This window comes from Schistocerca americana, chromosome 7, assembly GCF_021461395.2.
Source record: "Schistocerca americana isolate TAMUIC-IGC-003095 chromosome 7, iqSchAmer2.1, whole genome shotgun sequence".
Lineage (NCBI taxonomy): Eukaryota > Metazoa > Arthropoda > Insecta > Orthoptera > Acrididae > Schistocerca > Schistocerca americana.
The window spans coordinates 479,856,574-479,880,689 of NC_060125.1; positions in this window are offsets into that span (position 1 = coordinate 479,856,574).

The window sequence follows — 24,116 nt, forward strand, 5'->3', positions numbered from 1 at the left end:
TCTTGCTCTATAAACACTGCCCACTTCAAATTCTTCTCCTGCGCCAAGCTTTTCATCTGAGAGTATCAATAGCAAACTACATCCCTAGTTATTTGCTGGATGTATTTCACCCTATGTCCTCAACTACAATGTTTACCCTCTACAGCTCCCTCTAGTAACATGAAGGTTATTCCCTGATATCTTAACGGATAACCAATCATCCTGTCACTTCATCTTGATAGTGATTCCCACATATTCACTTCCTCGCTGATTATGCGAAGAGTCTCCTCGTTTCTTATTTTACCTGTCCACCTACTTCTTAACATTGGACTGTAGCACCCCATCTTAAACGCTTCTGTGCTCTTCGGTTTCGGTTTTCCAACAGTTCTCGTTTCACTACCGTACGATACTGTGCTCCCAACGTACGTTCTCCGTAATTTCTTTACCAAATGAAGGCCTGTGTTTCATATTGGCAGATTTCACTTGGTCAAGATTGCTCTTTTTTTACCACTGCTAGTCTGCTTTTCATGCGCTTCTTGCTCCATCCGTTATGAGTTATTTTCCTGCCTAGGTAGCAGAATTCCTTAACGTTATCTACTTCATGATCACCAATCTTGATATTAAGTTTCTTGTTGATCTCATATCTGCTGCCCCTCACTACTTTCGTCTTTCTCCTATTGACTCTCAATCCATATTCTGTACTCATTAAACTGTTTATTCCATTCAATGGATCCTGCTACCCGTCTTCACTTTCACTGAGGGTAGCAATTTCATATTCGAATATTATCATTGGTAACCTTTTACGCTGAATTTTAATCGCACTCTTTAGCCGTTCTTTTATTTCCGTCCTTGCTTCTTATCTGTACAGATTTAACAGTAGCAGCGAAACGTTAAATTCCTGCCTAACACCACTTTTAATTCGAGCGCTTCGTTTTGGATCTTCCAGTCTTATTGTTCTGTCTTGGTTCTTGTGCATATTGTATATTACCCGCCTTACCCTATAACTTACCCCATTTCTCTCAGAATTTCGAGCATCTTACACTCCAGTATATAGAGTTATCCGTTATTTCGAGATGCATCTTTAAGATTATCTACAATCTGTTCGAAATTCATCACTCTACTTCAGTCATTCCAGAAACATTTACTTCCTTCATTCGTGTGGGACATACTGAAAGTGTCTCCTAATAATTTATATTCAGTAATACAATATTGAGAAATACACAGTACGGACACTTTTGGGCCACCCTGCCTCAGAGACTGCAACTACGTGCCGGTGTTGGGTTCGGTGTTTTGGGGGAGGAGACCAGACAGCGAGGTCATCGGTCTCATTGGATTAGGGAAGGATGGGAAAGGAAGCCGGCTGCGCCCTTTCACAGGAACCATCCCTGTATTTCTCTGGAGCAACTTAGGGAAATCACGAAAAACCCAAATCAGGATGGCTGGACGTGGGATTGAACCATCGTCCTCCCGAGTGCGAGTCCAGTGTGCTACCGACCGGTGTGCTTAAGACTGTTGCAGTACACACAGGCACAGTAGAGGCAACAGTATCCGCCTACGTCACACCCATGCGAGACAGCTCGAGCCCATCACCATGTCTTGAGGCTACAGATAAGAGTGCCTTGGAAGAACTGGGTTGAGTCGATTGCTAGCAGTCAGGTCTAGTGGTCGACTAAGAAGTGGGCTTGGTGCTAAGGCGCGTGCTTGGAAAGCGAAAGGCTGCGATAATGAACTGGGTCGGCTCACAAAATATTTGTCCGTGCCTTGAACCTAGCCTTAGCCCGGAATAACGCGTGTCTCGGGATCCATATTAAATTGCAGGTTTCCTTTACTCTGGGGTTGGGGGGGGGGGGGGGGATAACTAGGGTAGGCTAGGGACAAGCAATTCGCAGAAGTTGTTTCAATTCCAGCCATTTTAGTCACATAGGACTATCAGTTACCGTATGTGTCAAAAGATAGAGATAACTCCTTTTCATTCGTATGTTGCACTTAAGAAATTATAAGTTATACTATTTGGTAATTAAAAATTACACATTAAAATTATTGTTTACTGTGTTTCAAATGCGTAATCTCTATACTCTACCATCTCACTGGTATATTCCTCTTCTGTTCCAATTTCATAACACTGTTGGATGTATTCAAATCTCTCTCTTTTCCTACAGTTTTTACATCCTCAAACTCTCTACAGTACCATGGAAACTAGTCCTCGTTGTGTTGATACATATCTTGTCATCCCATCTCCTCTTATTAGTATTTTGCACGTGCTCCTCACCTCGCCTATTTCTGCTAAGGACCTCCCCGTTACATTTTATCAGTCCACGTAATTTTTCACCGTGCTTCTGTAACACCACATCTGGAACGCTTCCAAGCTTTTCTTTTCCTAATCCGTCATCAAACGTTAGGCACGGACTTTTTGAAATTTGTTTCTAACAATAAGGCCATTGTCTCCTCTTAGGGAGACTTGCTTTAGCAGGAATTCACTCCATTCCTGTGCTAGTTCACTTACCAGATTGTCTGTTATTTTGTTCCCGACTTAGCAGAACTAACCTGTTCAATCTACCACGTGGACTAAAATTCAGATGTTAAGTTTCGCTCTAAAACGTTTGCTACTACTAATTAATTTCGAATTTGTTGATTTATCTCAATCCATACGTGGTCTGTTAGAAAAGTACCCGACCTTATTTCTTTTAGCGAATACCAGACGGACTTTAATGTAGTTCACTTGCATGAACCGACGTTGAATCTTGGAGGGCATGCTGAATTTTTTCCCTCCTGTCGATAGTGTCAGTTCTTGGTAAGTAACAGTTGAGTTAGGTAGTTTGTGTCCGTTTTTCGTTGCTATGGAAATGACGTAACGACTGGAGCATCGGTACTGCATCCGATTTTTCCAGAAGCTGTGCGGCAGGCAGGTGGAAACCATTCGGAAGCTTCAGACACCTTTCAGTGACGATGCTATGGGCATCACACAGATTAAGGAGTAGTACAACCAGTTTAAGGAGGGCTCCAATCGGTGGATAGCGAGCCACGCTCTGGTGGGCCATCAACATCCCAAATGAGCAGGTCATTGCCAATGCGAACGCTGTCGTCATGTGGGCCCGTCGTGTGACTATCAGAGAAATTGTGGAAGAGGTGTGAATCAACACTTTTTCGACATATTCTATTGTGACCGATGATTTGACCATGGAGAGAGTGACGGCGAAATTCGTGTAAAGGCTGCTGGCGGCGGAGCAAAAGCAACTTCGTGTTGAAGTCTCAAAAGACATGTTGACTCCATAGACAGCGACCACGACTTGGTGAACACCATAATCACTGGTGACGAGTACGGGGACGACCCAGAAACCAAATATTAGTCGGCACAGTGGAAGTATCTCTCATCACCAAGACCAAAGAAAGCCCGCCAGTTTCACTGCAGCATCGAAGTGCTGATGACTGGTTCCTTTGACTCCCGCGGTGTGGTACTCCACGAGTTCGCACCACAGGGTCAAAAATCACCAAAGTGTACTACAGGGACGTTCCCCGTCGCATACGTGATGCTCTGCGGCGCAAAAGGCCGAACTTGCGGACAACGGGAAATTGGCGCCTCCATCAGACTATTTTGGAGAAAAAAATCACATGCCTGTGCTTCAACTGACTACTTACTCCCCTGATTTGGCTCCCTATGACTTCCATCTGTTTCTAAAACAGAAGAGGCCATTGAAAAGAACGCGATTTCATACAAGAGATGAAATTACGGCAGCTACGACAGCAGAGCTAACGTCCATTCCGAAAGAAGCGGTTTCAGCATGCTTTCAGCAATGGTAGCACCACCAGGAGAAGTTTGTGGAGTCCCAAGGGAACTACTTTGAGGTTGATTATGTTAAAGGTAAGCCAGTGTTTTTCCCGGGCCAAAGGTTGTGTTCTTTTCTAACAGACTTCGTACTCTTGGCTCAGTGACTGTTCATTGGACTAAACAGGTCCTGTAATTATCCATCATTTTTTACAGGATGTTTTAATCTCACTACGATAAATATTTTGTTTCGATCATTGTTTCTTTGATCTACAGGTTTAACAGCAGGGGGCAAAAAACTTCTTGTTTAACTTGCATCATTTTCAGTGGAGTATTTCTGCCCCAGTTTTCTATTCTTCTAATGTTGAAAAATGTCTCAAGGTACAATATGGTTGTTTAAATAGGAACAAATATTCCACCGACATTAAAAGCGTTATAGATGCTGTATTTAGACACCGATATGTTATATTATTATTCTGCTGCACACCAATAACCAGTAAGTGAAATCAAATAAAAGTTGTTTGACACGTTGTACATTACCCATGTTTCTCTACAAATTTTGTTTGTCTCCTAAGTAAAATGGATTAAGATGTTTAAAGGTTCCTTTTTCTACGTCGACAGATCTGATGATAGCGTCTTGCTTGCCTCCATTATCAAGCGCAAAGTCAGAACTGCTTCTCTGGTGCCCTTACCTTTCTAAAGCGCAAATGACTGCCGCTTAAGAGACCTTCACAATTCTTTTAAACTCCTGTGTAGAGGAGAGTATTGGACCTTGAAGACTTTCGCTCTGTAAGAGAAGTTTAATGTATTTTCTTATTCCATTTTTAAAAGACGTTTGCTGTAGCGGTTTCTCAAAATTACTATAATTATTGTGAGAAATTAAAATTTTTCCGATACTGAAAAATATTCCAAGGTACAATTTGGTCGTTTACATAATAACAAATATTCCATTGACATTAAAAGCATTGTCGATGCGGTATTTAGCCACTGATCTGTTCTGTTGTTACTCTGTTACTACATCTAATGAGGCCACTGGTGGAGGATCGCCAGAAGCTATGGGTGAAGTTTACTTTTACCTTAAATTTAGTTATATTTGTTAATGCAACGTGTATTTTTAAAATTTGCAGTTTTAAGCCATTGTTAGATCGTATGCTGCATCTAGTTCACTGAACAAACGAGGAGCTTGCTACAGTTATGTGTACTAATACACACATATTGAAAATATATGGAGCATAAGTACTTGAATCTACAGGGTGTTACAAAAAGGTACGGCCAAACTTTCAGGAAACATTCCTCACACACAAATAAAGAAAAGATGTTATGTGAACATGTGTCCGGAAACGCTTAATTTCCATGTTAGAGCTCATTTTAGTTTCGTCACCTACGCTTCCACCCACGCTCAGTGGAGCACGTTATCATGATTTCATACGGGATACTCTACCTGTGCTGCTAGAACATGTGCCTTTACAAGTACGACACAACATGTGGTTCATGCACGATGGAGCTCCTGCACATTTCATTCGAAGTGTTCGTACGCTTCTCAACAACAGATTGGGTGACCGATGGATTGGTAGAGGCGGACCAATTCCATGGCCTCCACGCTCTACATCTACATCTACATCTACATCGATACTCCGCAAGCCACCCAACGGTGTGTGGCGGAGGGCACTTTACGTGCCACTGTCATTACCTCCCTTTCCTGTTCCAGTCGCGTATGGTTCGCGGGAAGAACGACTGTCTGAAAGCCTCCGTGCGCGCTCTAATCTCTCTAATTTTACATTCGTGATCTCCTCGGGAGGTATAAGTAGGGGGAAGCAATATATTCGATACCTCATCCAGAAACGCACCCTCTCGAAACCTGGCGAGCAAGCTACACCGCGATGCAGAGCGCCTCTCTTGCAGAGTCTGCCACTTGAGTTTATTAAACATCTCCGTAACGCTATCACGGTTACCAAATAACCCGGTGACGAAACGCGCCGCTCTTCTTTGGATCTTCTCTATCTCCTCCGTCAACCCGACATGGTACGGATCCCACACTGATGAGCAATACTCAAGTATAGGTCGAACGAGTGTTTTGTAAGCCACCTCCTTTGTTGATGGACTACATTTTCTAAGCACTCTCCCAATGAATCTCAACCTGGTACCCGCCTTACCAACAATTAATTTTATATGATCATTCCACTTCAAATCGTTCCGCACGCATACTCCCAGATATTTTACAGACGTAACTGCTACCAGTGTTTGTTCCGCTATCATATAATCATACAATAAAGGATCCTTCTTTCTATGTATTCGCAATACATTACATTTGTCTATGTTAAGGGTCAGTTGCCACTCCCTGCACCAAGTGCCTATCCGCTGCAGATCTTCCTGCATTTCGCTACAATTTCCTAATGCTGCAACTTCTCTGTATACTACAGCATCATCCGCGAAAAGCCTGACCTCAACCCTCTTGACTTTCATTTATGGGGTCATTGAAAGCCCTTGTCTACGCAATCCCGGTACTAAATGTAGAGACTCTTCGTGGTTCTATTGTGGACGGCTGTGATACAATACGCCATTCTCCAGGGCTGCATCAGCGCATCAGGGATTCCATGCGACGGAGGGTGGATGCATGTATCCTCGCTAACGGAGGACATTTTGAACATTTCCTGTAACAAAGTGTTTGAAGTCACGGTGGTACGTTCTGTTGCTGTGTGTTTCCATTCCCTGATTAATGTGATTTGAAGAGAAGTAATAAAATGAGCTCTAACATGGAAAGTAAGCGTTTCCGGACACATGTCCACATAACATATTTTCTTTCTTTGTGTGTGAGGAATGTTTCCTGAAAGTTTGGCCGTACCTTTTTGTAACACCTTGTATAAAGCATCCCATAGTCGTTTGTTGAATAACATACAAAATTATCGAGTATCGGAGCAATTTGTGATTTGATACAGGAGGCCCTTGCAAGCAGGACCGAGCACAACGTTCTTAACGGAATAATATACACACATTTGAAGATAATTTCAGAAGTACCCCACACGATGCAATGTCGACGATCATTCTTCTCAAGTGAATTTCGTGTATAGAACACCAAAGGGAGGAAGAGATAGTGGTACCAGGAGTCCCCTTCGCGCTGCACCATAAGATGTCTTGCGAAGTGTACATATAGATGTAGAATTGTCACGCTGTTTTCAGGTACCTTGACAAGACTCTGTGTTTGAGTATTCGGATGATTAACAACGCTCATCCACCGATGTTAATAGAACACTAAACACATCTGTAACTCACAAAATGTCGAATGGAATTAAGTAACATCTCTTCCTGAAATTGTGGCTCTTGAAATGTACGGCACACGGTGATTTGAGACAAGAAGTTAGGAAGAATAACGTTTTCTGATGCCGAAATTCTAGGGGCCGTCAAGGGTTGACGGAAGGAACAACCGAGACAGAGGAAACACTTGTTATGTAAATCGTCAAGTTGCTGTGGATTTGCGCCGGATATGAGCCGAATATTATTATGCACCCCACTGCTGCAGCGGAAACCTGACTCTGCGTGAACGGTAAGGTTGTTTGGCGGGGGTGGCAGGGACAGAGACTCACCCTCACCCCTCACCCGCAGCCGGAGCGGCACTTTTCCGGCAATTACTCGGCGCGCCTGGGTAGGTGTCAGAGTCTGCGGGCGCTGCTCACCAGACCGCGACGTCGTCGCCGCTTTAATCGTAAACTGCCGCCACCCCTGCTGTCGCAACCCCTCGACCGTCCTCCCCTGTCTGCTGCTAGCGCGGCCGTCTTTTCTTGTCAGAAACCGAAGGTGGATAGCGACTTAATACGAGCAACAAAATTTTTAACCAGACTTACACCTTTTTATTCAATAAAGAGCACTGTGATCACTCTGTCAATAACAATTTCGACCACTTGTGCATTTTACACATAATGACCCTTTGTGATATAATGATTCTCTCATAAAAAGTGATCGCATTACGGGAAAATTTGAAGTAAATCGGTAAAGAACATTTCGATGTCAAACAACGACTTGTCTCTATACTGTAGTGTGGATTTTACACACATTTTTAAAAGCTATATATATATCATCATCATCATTTAAGACTGATTATGCCTTTCAGCGTTCAGTCCGGAGCATAGCCCCCCTTATAAAATTCCTTCATGAGCCCCTATTCACTGCTAACATTGGTGCCTCTTCTGATGTTAAGCCTATTACTTCAAAATCATTCTTAACCGAATCCTCCTATTTGACACTCAACCGGTTTATATTTCTTTCCCACTGACATTACTTTCGTTTTGGAGATGTTAATCTCCATACCATAGTCCTTACATTTCATCCTTGGTCTGCCCCGACTCCCCCTACCCTCTACTGCTGAAACCATGAGTCTCTTGGGTAACCTTGCTTCTCCCATGCGTGCAACATGACCCCACCATCTAAGCCTGTTCGCCCTGACTGCTACATCTATAGAGTTCATTCCCAGTTTTTCTTTGATTTCCTCATTGTGGACACCCCCCTGCCATTGTTCCCATCTACTAGTACCTGCAATCATCCTAGCTACTTTCATATCCGTAACCTCAACCTTGTTGATAAGGTAACCTAAATCCACCCAGCTTTCGCTCCCATACAACAAAGTTGGTCGAAAGATTGAACGGTGCACAGATAACTTAGTCTTGGTACTGACTTCCTTCTTGCAGAAGAGAGTACATCGTAGCTGAACGCTCACTGCATTAGCTTTGCTACACCTCGCTTCCAGTTCTTTCACTATGTTGCCATCCTGTGAGAATATGCATCCTAAGTACTTGAAACCGTCCACCTGTTCTAACTTTGTTCCTCCTATTTGACACTCAACCGGTTTATATTTCTTTCCCACTGACATTAGTTTCGTTTTGGAGATGCTAATCTTCATACCATAGTCCTTACATTTCTGATCTAGCTCTGAAATATTACTTTGCAAACTTTCAATCGAATCTGCCATCACAACTAAGTCATCCGCATATGCAAGACTGCTTATTTTGTCCACATATCTTAATCTCACCCAGCCAGTCTATTGTTTTCAACATATGATCCATAAATAATATGAACAACAGTGGAGACAGGTTGCAGCCTTGTCTTACCCCTGAAACTACTCTGAACCATGAACTCAATTTACCGTCAACTCTAACTGCTGCCTGGCTATCCATGTAAAGACCTTTAATTGCTTGCAAAAGTTTGCCACCTATTTCATAATCTCGTAGAACAGACAATAACTTCCTCCTAGGAACCCGGTCATATGCCTTTTCTAGATCTATAAAGCATAGATACAATTCCCTGTTCCACTCATAACACTTCTCCATTATTTGCCGTAAGCTAAAGATCTGGTCCTGACAACCTCTAAGAGATTTTCATCCAATTGGTCCTCAACTAATACTCGCACTTTCCTTTCAACAATACCTGAGAAGATTTTACCCACAACGCTGATTAAAGAGATACCTCTGTAGTTGTTACAATCTTTTCTGTTTCCATGTTTAAAGACTGGTGTGATTACTGCTTTTGTCGAGTCTGATGGAACCTGTCCCGACTCCCAGGCCATTTCAATTATCCTGTGTAGCCATTTAAGACCTGACATTCCACTGTATTTGATGAGTTCCGACTTAATTTCATCCACCCCAGCTGCTTTATTGCACTGCAATCTATTGACCATTTTCTCCACTTCCTCAAGTGTGATCCTATTTCCATCATCATTCCTATCCCATTCTACCTCGAAAACCTTACATACATTTTGAAAAGCTATATATATATATATATATATATATATATATATATATCGTGGTCCGTTGATAGTAACCGGGCCAAATATCTCACGAAATAAGCTGCAAACGAAAATCTCCCGTTGGGCATTATGATCACAATAGCCATACATCAACACGATATCGACCTTTTCGCAGTTGGTAAACGGTCCATTTTGACACGGGTAATGTATCACGAAGCAAGTGCCGTCCGCACTGGCAGAATGTTACGTGATACCACGTACTTATACGTTTCTGATTATTACAGCGCCATCTATAAGAAAGCGAAAAAAGTGGTCCGACAAAAACATTCATATTTCTTTACGTACTACACGAATATGTGATAAAAAATGGGGGTTCCTATTTAGAAAAAAACACAATTGATAGCAGTTTGACTTATGGCAGCGCCATCCAGCGGGCCAGCCATAGAGCCATCTCTACGCTGTGTTTCAGACAGATGCATTCTTCATATCTCTCAACGTATTGGCAAATTTACTCTATACGAAATTCTGTGTGAAATGAAATACAGGCAAACGCCCGCCATTCAGACCCACGCTATGAATTCCAAGTTCGTATCACTGGGGGATATTTCTGATAGTAAATGTGTCTAGCCTCAACCATTTCATATCTCACTAGGATCATAGCCAATCGTACTGCATGCAAAACTGAACTTGTCTGTGCTGAAGGCATTGGGAAAGTGAGGATCACCGCTTACCAACAATTAGCCATTTATGGTTCTCTGGTGGGTTGCTCAGTAACATCTTTGTCAACCGTGGCACCATCCAAGAACTTCACGTGGAAACGTGCTCAAGGAACTTTGTATTCTAATCACTGCTTCTCAATATATTTAATCGTTAATTAATATATCTCTATTACCAGTCAATAGCTCAATAAATAATGTCAGTAGTAGGAATAAGAAGAATCTACATAAACATCTAAATCACTTACATCTGTTAGGCAAACTTAAGTAAAAATGTGTATAAGGTTTCAGTTTAGAGACAGTGCAGTCAAGGTCACAACTCTCAAGATTAGTTATTTTGTGTGTGATAAATTTGTTAAAAGTGCATAACAATATTTTATTCTGACAGTGTACTAATTCCGTAAATACTAGCAGTTCCTATTTGATGTATTCACCTATTCTGAATGAAAACTGAATGTAATATAATCTAATGGAACGCACGTCGATGCCCCATGTGTCAGCGTTGGCCGACAAAATGATATTTGTTGATCGCGACACATAATCGTCAGACATTGTGTCTTTGCCAGCTACGCCCATATTACCACTGCTTCCTGGATTACCTTACAACGACGTCTGAATATGGTCCTTAGAGGTTACCTGTCCGATGATCCAGCTACGCAATTGCTTTGCACTATTTTTAGTTCTGTTTCGATGTTGCCTTAGCTGTCACCCTCTCTCAGCAGAGGACTTTTTAGACTTTCTAGATTCCTTTCGGTGCTAGATATCCTTCGAACTGCGTTTTCTATAATTGGCAGCTTGTATACGAGGCTTATGACAAAAAATCTTCTATTGTGGAGAACATATTTATTTGTTTACTTTGAGTTTCCGTAGTGCTTCGCAAGCTTTTCACAATAAGAACTGAATCAATGTCTAGCCAAACGCATTTAAGTGTTACACCAATATACAATTTTACACAAAGGTAATTTGTAACAGTCACGCGCAAGCCCCTGTGCTGGTACGATGACGTCACAGACAAAATAAATACTGTGCGACCAAGACGTACAGAGATGATCTATCCGTTGTGGGCTTACTCATTTTTAATTAACATCCTCGTCTTTGGTATGGATTCAGATGTAACGGTATTTTGTTACTCATGAAAGCTAGATCAACAAGCGAACAGGCGTTTTCACTTCAACAGTGTAGCTATTGCACATGTATTTCGACAAGAAGGAATAATCACAATAGAATTCATATTTTTGAAGTTATTCCAGTAATATGTAATAATAATTACTTAAAGCATGTTTTCATTTCACGGACGTGAGTAATAGTACCAGCTGATGACGATAGGAAGTTTGGGCTTTAAAAGTAGTAGTTGCTGGTATTACAGGCGGACTTGAAATCCCATAGATTATTATGCAATCAAGACCGCTGTCAGAGCTTCATGGTTGTGTGGAACACGCAGTGTGCTGACTGTGGTCGGAGCCGTTACGTAAGCCGGCAGACATGCTCTGTGCTGCGGGCCAACCACGCAGCCAGGGGCAGCTGTGTGCCTTGGCCTCCGTGTTCTCCTGGGAAGCCGGTCAATTTCCCAGGAGAATGGGCGCTCCATCTCCGCGAAGTTATGTCGGCGTGCGTCTGCTTCTCCGTCCTATAATCTGTTTAGGCTATTCAGGTGTTTCCTTGTTCCGGGTTGCAGGCGAAACGTATGCATTATTAACATACATGTTGTGGCTTATACTACTGTTCCTATTCTACCCAGACAACATTCATTTTGTTTAGAGATTTCAGCTGTATTTCGTCAAGAGGACCAATTCATCAACTTGCGTACTTATGACTTTCTAAAACGCTGAAGACTGATTCCCGAATAGGTGAGAGAGAACGCAAAAATACACAAGTTGACCATATATTAGTGTCATTTTCATAAAACTATTTTCTACAACAATTCGTAGAAATACCAGCGTCTTAAAGAGGAAGAACTGACCTTATGAGCTTTCAAATAGCATCTAAGCTCACCACAAAAAATATAGGGCTGCTATAAATGATTAGTTTTTTTCCAAAACTGTATATTTTCGAAAATATTATATGAAAAAGGTGGACTGATGTACGAATAGAACTGTAAATTCACACAGTTGGCATTTAGTAATCCACAAACGTTCTAAGTGTGCCCCTCTGGTCAAACTATATACGTCCAAGCGGTAGTCAAGTTCGTTCCAAACCATATGTAGCAACATCCTATCAAATGTCATCGAGGCAGCACTGATGCGATCTCTGGACTGTTTCAGTGTTTTGATAGTGGATTACGTAAACACAATCGTAATGCATTCACAAAGGAAAAAGTCACAATGCGTTACGTAAAGCGAACTGGAGGGCCAAGAGAATAGAGCCACGCCATCTTCACCATTTCCACCAATACAGCGATATGGAAGTTCGTCGCATAGCGACGAGTACCGATGCTCAAATGAGGGAATGCCCCTCCTTGTAGGAAGATGAAATTATTGGCCTCAGCAATCAGTTGTGGAAACAACCACGACTGCCACATGTCAAGGTAAGAGCTACCTGACACAGTCTATCCAGAGAAGAAAAACGGCCTATACGGTTTCTACTGTGACCCTGCACAGAAAACATTATCTTTCGACCAATGTCGTTCATGCACCACAACTTCAAGAGGATGTTCAATGCCCTACACTCTCACGTTGTGGAGATTAACCTTTCAAGATGAATGGAAAGCTACATCATTGCTAAATATCAGGTGGGACGCGAAATATTAATCCTCAAGTGTTTCCTGCATTGTGAAGCAAAACTGAAGGCACTAGACATAATCTTTCGAGTTTCATTGTTGCAAGAGCTGCAGACGGTGCGGTTCGAAATTTAACCACTGTCGCAATATATTCCATATAGCTCGCTGCGTTCGAGATTTGCGTGGACTATCGACTTTTTGGATTGCGTACGATACTCTACCTCACCCTCTCCATGGTTGCATCTGACACACGTGGTCGACCGATACTTTACTATCTACAGAGGCAACCAGTGTTCCTGAATTGTCGATAATAACGCATAACGCTCTGTTACATGCCGTGTCTTCTTCATTATTACTTATGAATGCACGCTGCACTGCCGTATCAGATAAACATATCTCATACTTAGAGTACAATATACAAAACACTTTTTCCCTGCTTTCTTGACATTTTGTCAAGGCACTGCACTCATAATGCCAACTGGTAGGCACAATGAAAACTCTGTGTGTTTATGGCTTTATTTATGCATCAGTCATTTTTTTGCATGCAGAACTTCGGAAAATAGGGGGCTTTGGAAACACATGACTCATTTATACTATCCTTGTGTTACTATTAACAATCTTAAAACAGGACACTTAACGCTTTCAAGGGCAGTAGATGATACACACAAAAATCACCAGGCACTCATGCGATGTCAGTAAGTGGCTTGAGCTAATATCGCATACCTGAGGAAATGTTTTAATCCTTCAACCCCGAATTAAGGCCATTATCAAATTTAGGGAACGTGTTACATGGTATTTAAGTCATGTCTGCTGGAGGACGCTAATTTGGTGTCCAATATACAACTTGTTTGTAATTCAAGTATCACGTATTTATAATACGGCTGGGCGCATTTCGCACCGGCAGTTGGTATACATGTGATTGTTGTGAAACTGTTCGAGCCAGCAATAACTGCATTCCTGTGACTCCGCGATAGACTAGCTTTGCAACGGACTCAAAAGATAATCAATTCACTTCCCTATAACGCTTGCAATCTCCTATTTATTGACTAACAGTCAATTTCTATATCTTATAGAAGAAACTATGTGTGTATATAAGGTCACGTGCAAGGCTAACACATTTCGTTTTCACTGAACTTATAGATATGCAGATAGCCATAATACTCGCATGTAAAAGTTACTGTGTGCCGGACCGAGGCTCGATACCGGATCCGTGAACTATGAAGTTTTGAAAGCGGATTTTCATTCCATCCTGGATAGCTCAGTCGATAAGAGGACTATTCACGAATTATACAGTAGCAAGTACGAGTCACGGCCAAGGACACAGTTTTAAATTACCAGGAAAAATAAAAGTGCCCAGTTTGTTGAAAAATAAAAGACTCATTCTGCCGCTTCTGCTGTTTAAGTCTTGCTCTTTCGGAACTTAACATCGTGGGTACATACTTCAGATATTGTATCCATCTTTAATCAACACAGTCAATGTGCAAAATGCTTCAACTGGCTCTGAGAACTATGGGACTTAACATCTGAGGTCATCAGTTCCCTAGAACTTAGAACTACTTAAATCTGACTAACCTAAGGACATCACACACATCCATGCCCGAGGCAGGATTTGAACCTGCGACCGTAGCCGCCGGCCGGTTCCAGACTGAAGCGTCTAGAACAGCTCAGCCACAGCGGCCAGCACAGTCAATGTATCATGCTGTAAAGCTACATAGATGGTTGCGGCGTATCAACATTTTCCCTTTTCCTTTCACCTAGGGACCCTTGCCCTCTTACAGTCTCGTCGGTTTTTCATGTGGTCGTTTCACTGGTCGACCTAACGCTGGGGGTGGTAATATATCGTTGATCTTGGGGTCCTTCTCCCTCTTATTCATTGTAAATGTTACCGCAAGTGGTTTCGGTGGTTCTGCCTATAATGTGTCATGTGTTCCATTTGAAATTCCTTCAACAAGGCTTCTTTCGTGGTCCCATCTCGTTTCAAGAATTTCATTTTAAATGCTGTTAGTCTTTCCTCTTCATTGGCCTTTATTTGTTTGGCTTCATTGAAATATAGAGATGTGTAAACAGGTACAATACGTCGCTGCGGTCGGCCCGACACGTGTCTGGCGCAGTTGTTAGGTCGGTTACTGCTGCTAAAATGGCAAGTTATCATGATTTAAGGGAGCCTGAACCTGTTGTTATAGTCGGTGCCAGAGCGATGGGACACAGCATCTCCTAGGTAGCAGTGAAGTGGGGATTTTCCCGTACCACCATTTCACGAGTATGCCGTGAATATCAGGAATCCGGTAAAACATCAAATCTCCGACATCGCTGCGGCCGGCAAAAGATCCTGCAAGAACGGAACTAAGGACGACTGAAGAGAATCGTTCAATGTGACAGAAGTGCGATACTTCCGCAAATTACTGCTGATTTTAATGCTGGGCCATCAACAAATGTCAGAGTGCGAACTATTCAACGAAACATAATTGATACGGGCTTTAGGTGGCGAAGACCCATTCGTATAATCTTGATAACTGCACAACACAAAGTTTTACGCCTCACTTGGGCTCGTCATAACCGACATTGGACAGCTGATGATTGGAAACATCTTGCCTGGGCGGACGAATCTTGTTTCAAACGGTAACGATCGGATGGACGAGTACGGGTATGGAGACAACCTCATGAATCCGAGTACCCTGCATGTCAGCAGGGACTGTTCAAGCTGGTGGAGGTTCTGTAACGGTGTGGGGCGTGTGCAGTTTGAGTGGTATGGAACCGTTGATACGTCTACATACAACTCTGAAATTTGACACGTACGTAAGTCTCCTGTCTGATCACCTGCTTTCGTACATGTTTATTGTGTATTCCGACGTACTTGGGAAATTCTAGCAAGACAATACGACACCTCACACGTTCAGAATTCCTACAGAGTGGTTACAAGAACAGTCTTCTGAGGGCCGGCCGGTGTGGCCGAGCGGTTCTAGCCGCTTCAGTCTGGAACCGCGCGACCGCTACGGTCGCAGGTTCGAATCCTGCCTCGAGCATGGATGTGTGTGATGTCCTTAGGTTAGTTAGGTTTAAGTAGTTCTAAGTTCTAGGGGACTGATGCCCTCAGATGTTGTCACGTAGTGCTGAGAGCCATTTGAACCAGTCTTCTGATGTTAGACATTTCCGTTGGCCACCAAAATCCCCTCACATCTTACGTTGTTGATCATATCTGGGATGGCTTGTAAGGTGCTGTTCGGATGAGATCTCCATCCCCTCGTACTCTTACGCATCTAAGGTCAGACCTGCAGAATTCATGGTGTCCTCCGCCCCCCCTCTCGCCCAACACTACTTTAGACGTTAGTCGAGTCCATGCCACGTCGTGTTGCGGCACTTCTGCGTGCTCGTGGGGGCCCTACACGATATTAGGCAGGTATACCAGGTTCTTTGGCTCTTCAAAAATGTGTGTGAAATCTTATGGGACTTAACTGCTAAGGTCATCAGTCCCTAAGCTTACACACTACTTAACCTAAATTATCCTAAGGACAAACACACAAACCCATGTCCGAGGGAGGACTCGAACCTCCACTGGGACCAGCCGCATTTTTGGCTCTTCAATATGGAATTGGTCCTTATAGTAGCTCCCATTGGTTTGGTATATTTGGTGGCTGTTCAACTAGGTCTTTTCTTCCAGAAACGATTATAGCCTACATTTTCTGAATTTTACTGTGCCAAACAGATCTTACCTTCTGCTGGATGTTTTTCATAGAAGGATATAACTTTCATTTTTTCGGTGTTGATGTCAGCATGGAATTTCTCAGTAAGGCACTGAAAGTTATGTTCAGAATACTTTATGTTATCCTATCAAGATGCTACTAGGGCTACACCATCTGCAATATGTAAAGCAACTTGTTTTATGTTGTTTTTGGTTTCAATGAAGTCATGCGACCATTGTCTTCACTATTCGACGTTTTGATTCATCCAAATAAGACAACGTCGTACGCCAGCATGGATTCTTCCCCACTTTGATAATTCTCTGTCTCAGTCTTAGCAGAGACTGAATTTGTTCTGTAAGTTTTGTACGTATTTTCTATAACTTGCTGAAGAACATGATCACCTGCCAGAACCTGTAGTAATATGTTTCTATTTACTTATATTTTAGAAAAATTATTCATAAACGTAAAGAGTTATAGGTTCTTAACAAACTTTAATTAAATTCAGAAGTGTCAGCTACAGTCCATACACAGCACTGTCTCATCTATAGGGAACAAATTGGAAAGAGTTCAGTAATCAAAGATTTCTAAACAAGATCCTGTAATTATTTGCAATCAGTGCTGGAGGACGGCAGTTCTGCGGCCTTTCTCTAGTTTGTTATTCAAACGAATCAAATCACAATTTTCCAGAATGAAATCTATGTCGAAACGGATATGATAATCAGTCGCTATGAGTCCCTGTTGAGGCATAAAAGATTACTTCTTAACATAATCGTTTCCTGTCTTAGGTTCAGAAATATTAAAGAAAAGGTGAGAAAAGGATAACCTCAACTGATAGGTTTGTCTGAACTAGGATCAGCTGTGTTACAAGATGTACGCCTACGTCTTCCTCTGATCTGATACACAAATGGTCTTGGAAGCAGCGCATCAACATTGTACGTGTCACTAAACTCTCAATGTTCACTGCGACAAGCCGCAAAAAACCAGTTATGTTGCCAAGATGGAGCTGCTAATACTGTTATAAAATTCTTGTGGGAAATAACACGTCAAAGGCGCGACGCAGCAGGGCGCAGTGGGTGATGATCTTGCGGTGAAGTCGTTTATTTTCCTTGGCGGTGGAGTTTTTTCAGGAGCCCATTCCGTGCTGCCTGCGTAAACGACCCTCAACACTTTCCAAACACTGCTAGCGCGTCACGGTATTGACAGTACAACTTTATGGGCAGTTCTTACCCGTCTTTGCCACATTTAGTTTCCTCTTTCGCTCGACATTTATTTTTATTTTTATTTTTGTGTGGACATTACATATATTATGTATCATCGGTTTGGATTTTATCGACAGCATCTTTCATTTTCCTGAAACTGCGTTTAAATTTCTTACATAAAGTGTTCCTATTCCACTAACATAATTTATTGTCTGTTTCTATCGCGTTCTCTGATAACCTTTCAACATTATCGTCCATCTTGTGTCGTTTGATTTATTCATGCACGATCTAAACTTGTAACATCATTCTGTGTCTTTTTTATTCTTACTTTTCACCTTTTTGTACTTGGGGATCTCTCACGACTTTTTTGCAGTATAGGGGTTTTAAAGCCCGCCATTCCTTCTTTATTATCTTCTAGTGGAATCAATTTAATTGACATGAAATTATCGCATGTAATGGAGATGAAGTTAATGAAGATTTGATGATTCGACAAGATGCCAATGAAATACGTTCACAAATGTAGAAATCTAATCCAGTGGAATTATCGTGCCGATAATTTGTGTTATACTGGGATTTTGAACTACATATCCTACTTTGGCGAGCAGCTGTTTTATCTTGGGCTCTATCTGATCACGACTCGAGATGCATATTCAACATTTATCGTCACTAATTTTTCGTCCTGCTGCTTTGGAGCACTATAGGCAGTGATTCGCATGTTTGTCTGTAGATATGCATGAATTATAATGCAGTTATATATTTTTCGGTGTATTTTATGGATATCATTTGTTCTGCGCATTTATAAATTTCATCCTAGCCACATACATTCATATTATGGTAGTGAGTTTAATTGTACAGTTAAGCTGCGGCTTTGACAATATCCTTTCCTCCTCTGGAGTTATCCTATTTTGGAAAGGACATTGACCCCCGCATGCTCTGAACTAATTAAGGGAATATTAGTGGCAATGGTATTTTGAGTTCTGCTTAGAGGTGCGCTCATATAGCCTGATGGTTAAATATAAAGGCGAGTGTTGCACCCGCATGACTGTGTACATACGAACACTATTTCAATCTACTGACTGCTAGTGACAGACTTTTTTTTAATGTCACGAAGTACTGAGCACTAGAGACACTCAAAATTAATTTTCGTGATTTTCTACCGTTTTTGTTTTTGCGAGACGTGATGTGTTTCGTCCAGTGTTTGTACGTATAAAGGCATACTAAAGCTCTGCGTAATATACTGAAGCTATTTTGAGGATACTGTTGATGCTTCTCTTATACAATTTTTAGTGATTAACATTTTGTATAATTTTAGAGCTAGTTCAATAATGTTTGGACGGTTAAGTCATACTTTGTCAGTCGTGAATTAGCCTGTACCGTAAAACGCAAGATCGGTTTACCGTATACCAAATGATATTTGCAAACGTTCATACAAGAAATTGTGGAGTATATATGTATATTGTTTTGAGTCATCAGTCTTCTGACTGGATTGATGCGGACGTCACGTAATCCTCTCACTCTCCAATGTCGTCTCTGTGTATAACTGACACCAACTTCCTCGCTTACCTGTAAGCTGTATTCCAATCTCTGTCGTCCACTATAGTTTTTACCCTCTTCAGCCCAATCAAGTACCATGAAAGGTTTTAATACGACAATACAAGTCGCAATTTTCTGTCCTTTCTTCGCGTAATTGTTCCTTATACGTTTCTCTCTCCGCCTTTTCTGCGGAGAACCACATGTTTCTGTAGCACCATATCTAAAACGCTTCGTCATCAGATACCCACTGTGTAACGCACACAATCGCGACACACTTGCACACTCTTGTTATGCAATGCCACAGCAGCGTGTCATGTTGTTCCTAAGTAGTAATGTTTAATACGATATTCAAAAACAATGCACTCAGTAGATATTTATTTGTAAGATGGTGTGTACTGTTACCTGCAGAAAAGTAATTTCCTCGAAATATCTATGTGAAAACTCTTAACGCTTTTCAAATGAAACAAGCGTTATTAACATTCTACACCTTTGTTCGTCATGTCTACACAGTCATTAGCGTTGTTACCCTGACGAAGAACACGTTTCTCCCAACGGGAGACCAGTTTGTTAATGCCGTCACTGTAGAATGTTTGATTTTTTGAAGGAGGCACAAGCTCATCTCTGGTTGCACCGCTTCATCACTATCAAAGTGAAGTCCTTGAAGGTGTTGTTTATGTATTAGAAACAGATGAAAATCGGATGGGCCAAAGTCGGATCGGTACGGCGGTGGCAGTGGACCCTATCCGTCGGATTGTTGCTGGTGTTGCAGCGGTCGTGGGTGGTCTGGTATTTTCATGTTGAAGGAGAGGTTGCTCCAGATTTGAACCAATTCTCCGATTTCGAAGCTCGATTACAACACACTGTTTCTCAGGCATAGACGTAGTTACGTTACACACCACCGTGTCACATTCTGCAGTTCGGGGCCCTCTAGCAGCATAAGGCTGCAAAAACGAAGAACAAAGATGTAGAATCTTACTAACATTTGTTTTATTTAAAAAGCTTTAAAGAATTTCCCCATAAAAAATTCTGGTGCATTACTTTTCGGCACGCTCTCGCATCTAGCGCAATAAAGAGTAACTATGTCAAAACAGTGGCACCCCATTTGCCTATCTCTACGTTACCTAGTAACACTGATAGCTAATAAATAGTACGTGGTAGTTCAGTTACGGTACTCTGGTAACATCCAGACATTTGGTGAAGATGAACATATGTTTCTAGAAACGTCATACAGCAAGTAAACAACAGAAGACGAAGTGTTGTACAACACCTTCGAATACCTACACAATAAGGTGAAATTTTATTTGGTACACGTCGACCCAAAGTATTTTACAAACACTAACAGTTGCTACGGAACATAGTGCCCACAGTATGTAACATACTTAATAGGCTACCAAAAACGTAGCGAAAATAACTGCAACGCCGGCCGCGGTGACCGAGCAGTTCTAGGCGCTTCAGTCCGGAACTGCCCGACTGCTACGGTCGCAGGTTCGAATCCTGCCTCGGGCATGGATGTGTGTGATGTCCTTAGGTTAGTTAGGTTTAAGTAGTTCTAAGTTCTATGGGACTGACGACCTCAGATGTTAAGTCCCATAGTGCTCAGAGCCATTTGAACCAATAACTGCAACGAAAACAAAACTGTTTTCCCACAAATAAGAAATCAGTTGCTACACCAAAGATATAAAAACAACTATCTTAACTTCAGTAGCTTTGAAGATCAAGCAAACACATTAAAACAACTGTATATTGAAAGAAGAGTGAACTGTAGAAATGAGCATATTATTAGACTGTGCGAAATAGTGTCTCTCTTAATACAAGAACAGAATGTTTCTTATGCATGAAATACAATTTTTATATTGTCTTGTGTACAACTGTAATTATATTTAATTTAGAAAGCACTTCTTATTCAATACCTTGTACCTGTATCATTTAGTTCATACGTTTTTACACCCTCTACATTTATTTTACGATATATCGTATCTCCTGATATTTTAATAGCGCTTACAATGCAAAGGTGTAATAAGTATTCTTAAATCAAGTAGCAAAAGAATTATAAGCGAAATTCATCGTTAGGGGCGTATTACGTCAAGAGCCATTTGGCTTTCTCGCCATTTCTCGTTAGTCACATTCTAAGAACGATGGCACCAATGAGTGTCAGGACTATATTATATTTCTTGACTGTTTCTAAAATTACAGAAAATGTGTATAACTGCCTCTCTTGCACGGGTTTGTCGTATGTTATTCCCACTGTATTGTTTCCCCAACCCAGGTAAACTTACGCTCTTGGCCTACGGAAGTTTTGACGAGTACGGCAATTCGTTCGTATTAGAATCTCTGTTTGTCCTTAGCTAACGAACATTTCGAAAAAAAAAAGTCTAATGGCTATGGCGGTAACGCAGCGTTAAAAGCCAAATCTACCATCGCGTCGCGAACGTCGCACTCAAATTAAACGAACCACATCACAGTGCTCGCGTCAAACACGTTTCACTAAATTCATTCCTGGCGGCAACGTTCACATGCGTGTATATTTTTCGCACGTGGGCGGATTCTAAATACAGTTTGCTGGATTTATTTTATGCGGCAGGCGTGTGCGGTGGGCTGCCGCTCTGCCCCTGTGACAGCGACATTCGTTCGCCGCGTGTTTTTTGTTAAGCTTTTCGCATATTTTTCCCCTCCATCCCTCTCGTTCTCTTTTTACTTTTATGCGGCGCATTGCCGTCGCCGCATAACGCGAGACGCCGTTCGGATGGCTGCCAGCCGCGGAAAGGGAACCAGCGCGGCCGAGGAGCACCGCGTGAACAGCCGGCCAGTGATACGGATATTTGCAGCGCTGGCGCTCTCAGACCATTGGGACCTGACCTCACCTTCAACTGCATGGAAAGTCGCCGTCGCTCGATACTATTCGAAAGCTCTTGTTAACTTTAGGATAACTGCATGTGTATTTTTTGTTGTTCAAAATTTGTAACCACTATTTTACAGCAATTCTTGTGATCTAATAACAATAACGTTTTATAGGTACCAGAATGAATTTTTCACTCTGCAGCAGAATGTGCTCTGATACGAAACTTCCTGGCCGCTTAAAACTGTGGCCAACCATTGAGATCTTACAGTATAGTAGCGAAGCAGCAGCAAAAACACGAGTTAGCCGTCTAAGCAGCAGTTTTGTGAATAAAGAGCACCGTTGACACATATCCCAAGTGACACTTGCTCTATAGGTCATTTCTTTGTATGTTACTTGGACGCAATGACATGGCCGAAATAGCATGCGATTTCGTTTCGCTCTGATCGGAAGGCTTCCTCTTGCAGACAAATGACGGGCGGCAGGAGAACTTATGCGCCTCTCTCGCTTAACACTTACAATGTCTACCTCGTTTTCATTTTAACTGGTCAGTTTTTGGGCCTCCCCGCTGTGTCTACACCTTTGGTGGGGGCCTCTCTCTCCAAGAACTCGGTATGATCCTATCTGTAGCCTAAATTTGCACTCACAACACACATCACCTTAGGTACCTACCTGTGGTTGCTGTCATTTGCCTTACTGCACTCCTTCCCCCCCTGCACCGCCCACCGCTCCTATTGTTATTCGTCACTAGGCTGCAGCACACTTCATGGAACTAAAACGATGGCCGCCTTATGCAGCCTGGCTACTATAGCCGTCGTAGTCTGGGATCACTGACTAGTTATGATGTACACTGAAGTTTAACAGAATCGTCCAGATGAAACGATGTGAAAGGGATCCTGAAGTAATGACGAATGATGAGATGCGTTTGGAGTTTGGTAAAGCTGTAGATAATGTGATAATGAACACCACAGCATGCTGTTCAGTTAAGACCTGTTAAAAAGAAATGGACGTCCCTAAAACGGGGAGTCTCAGAAGCTGGACAAATAAAAATAGGTGCCAGTAACGTAACTGTGAAGAAACGCTACGATAGCGGAAGGAATACTTCAATCGACGAAAGAGGAAAACAGGAGTACAGTAACTTCAATTACTTTTGAACGAAATAGCCGGCCGCTGTGGCCGAGCAGTTCTAGGTGCTTTAGTCCAGAATCGTGCTGCTGCTGCGGTCGCCTCGGACATGGATGTGTTTGATGTCCTTACGATAGTTAGGTTTAAGTCGTTCTAAGTCTAGGGGACTGATGACCTCAGATGTTAACTGACATAGTGCTTAGAGCCATTTGAACCATTTTTTGAACGAAATAAATGTGGAGTACAAGGGAGACCAAAAGAAAAATCCGCCGGAAAAATGGGGAAACTCTCACACAATCGGCCTAAATACCTGTATACCTGTTTTGATGACAATAACGATGTACAGAATAATTTAAAGAAATTCGAGGAATTGTTAAATAACAATCTGGTTGGCCATCAGAAAGCTAAGGCATCAGACAGCTGTTGTGACGTTGGGTTTAATGATGGGAGTATATATAAGAAAAATCAGGACATGTTCATTGGAATTTTCGGCCGAGGAAAAGCGTTCTACAATGGAATTTGATGTTCGAAATTGTAAGTTAATATACATTACGTACAATAACCAAGAGAGGACAATAAGAATTAAATACCAAGAACAAATTTTTCGGATTAAATACTGTGTAAAATAGGAATGCAGTCTTTTAAGCTTGCGGAGCACGTGGCCACAGTTACATTAGATACAGTTACGAAGCACATATGAGTAATTGTAGCTACTCTAACTGTCATACGCCGGTCGGTGTGGCCGAGCGGTTCTAGGCGCTTCAGTCTGGAGCCGCGCGACCACTACGATCGCAGGTTCTAATCCTGCCTCGGGCATGGATGTGTGTGATGTCCT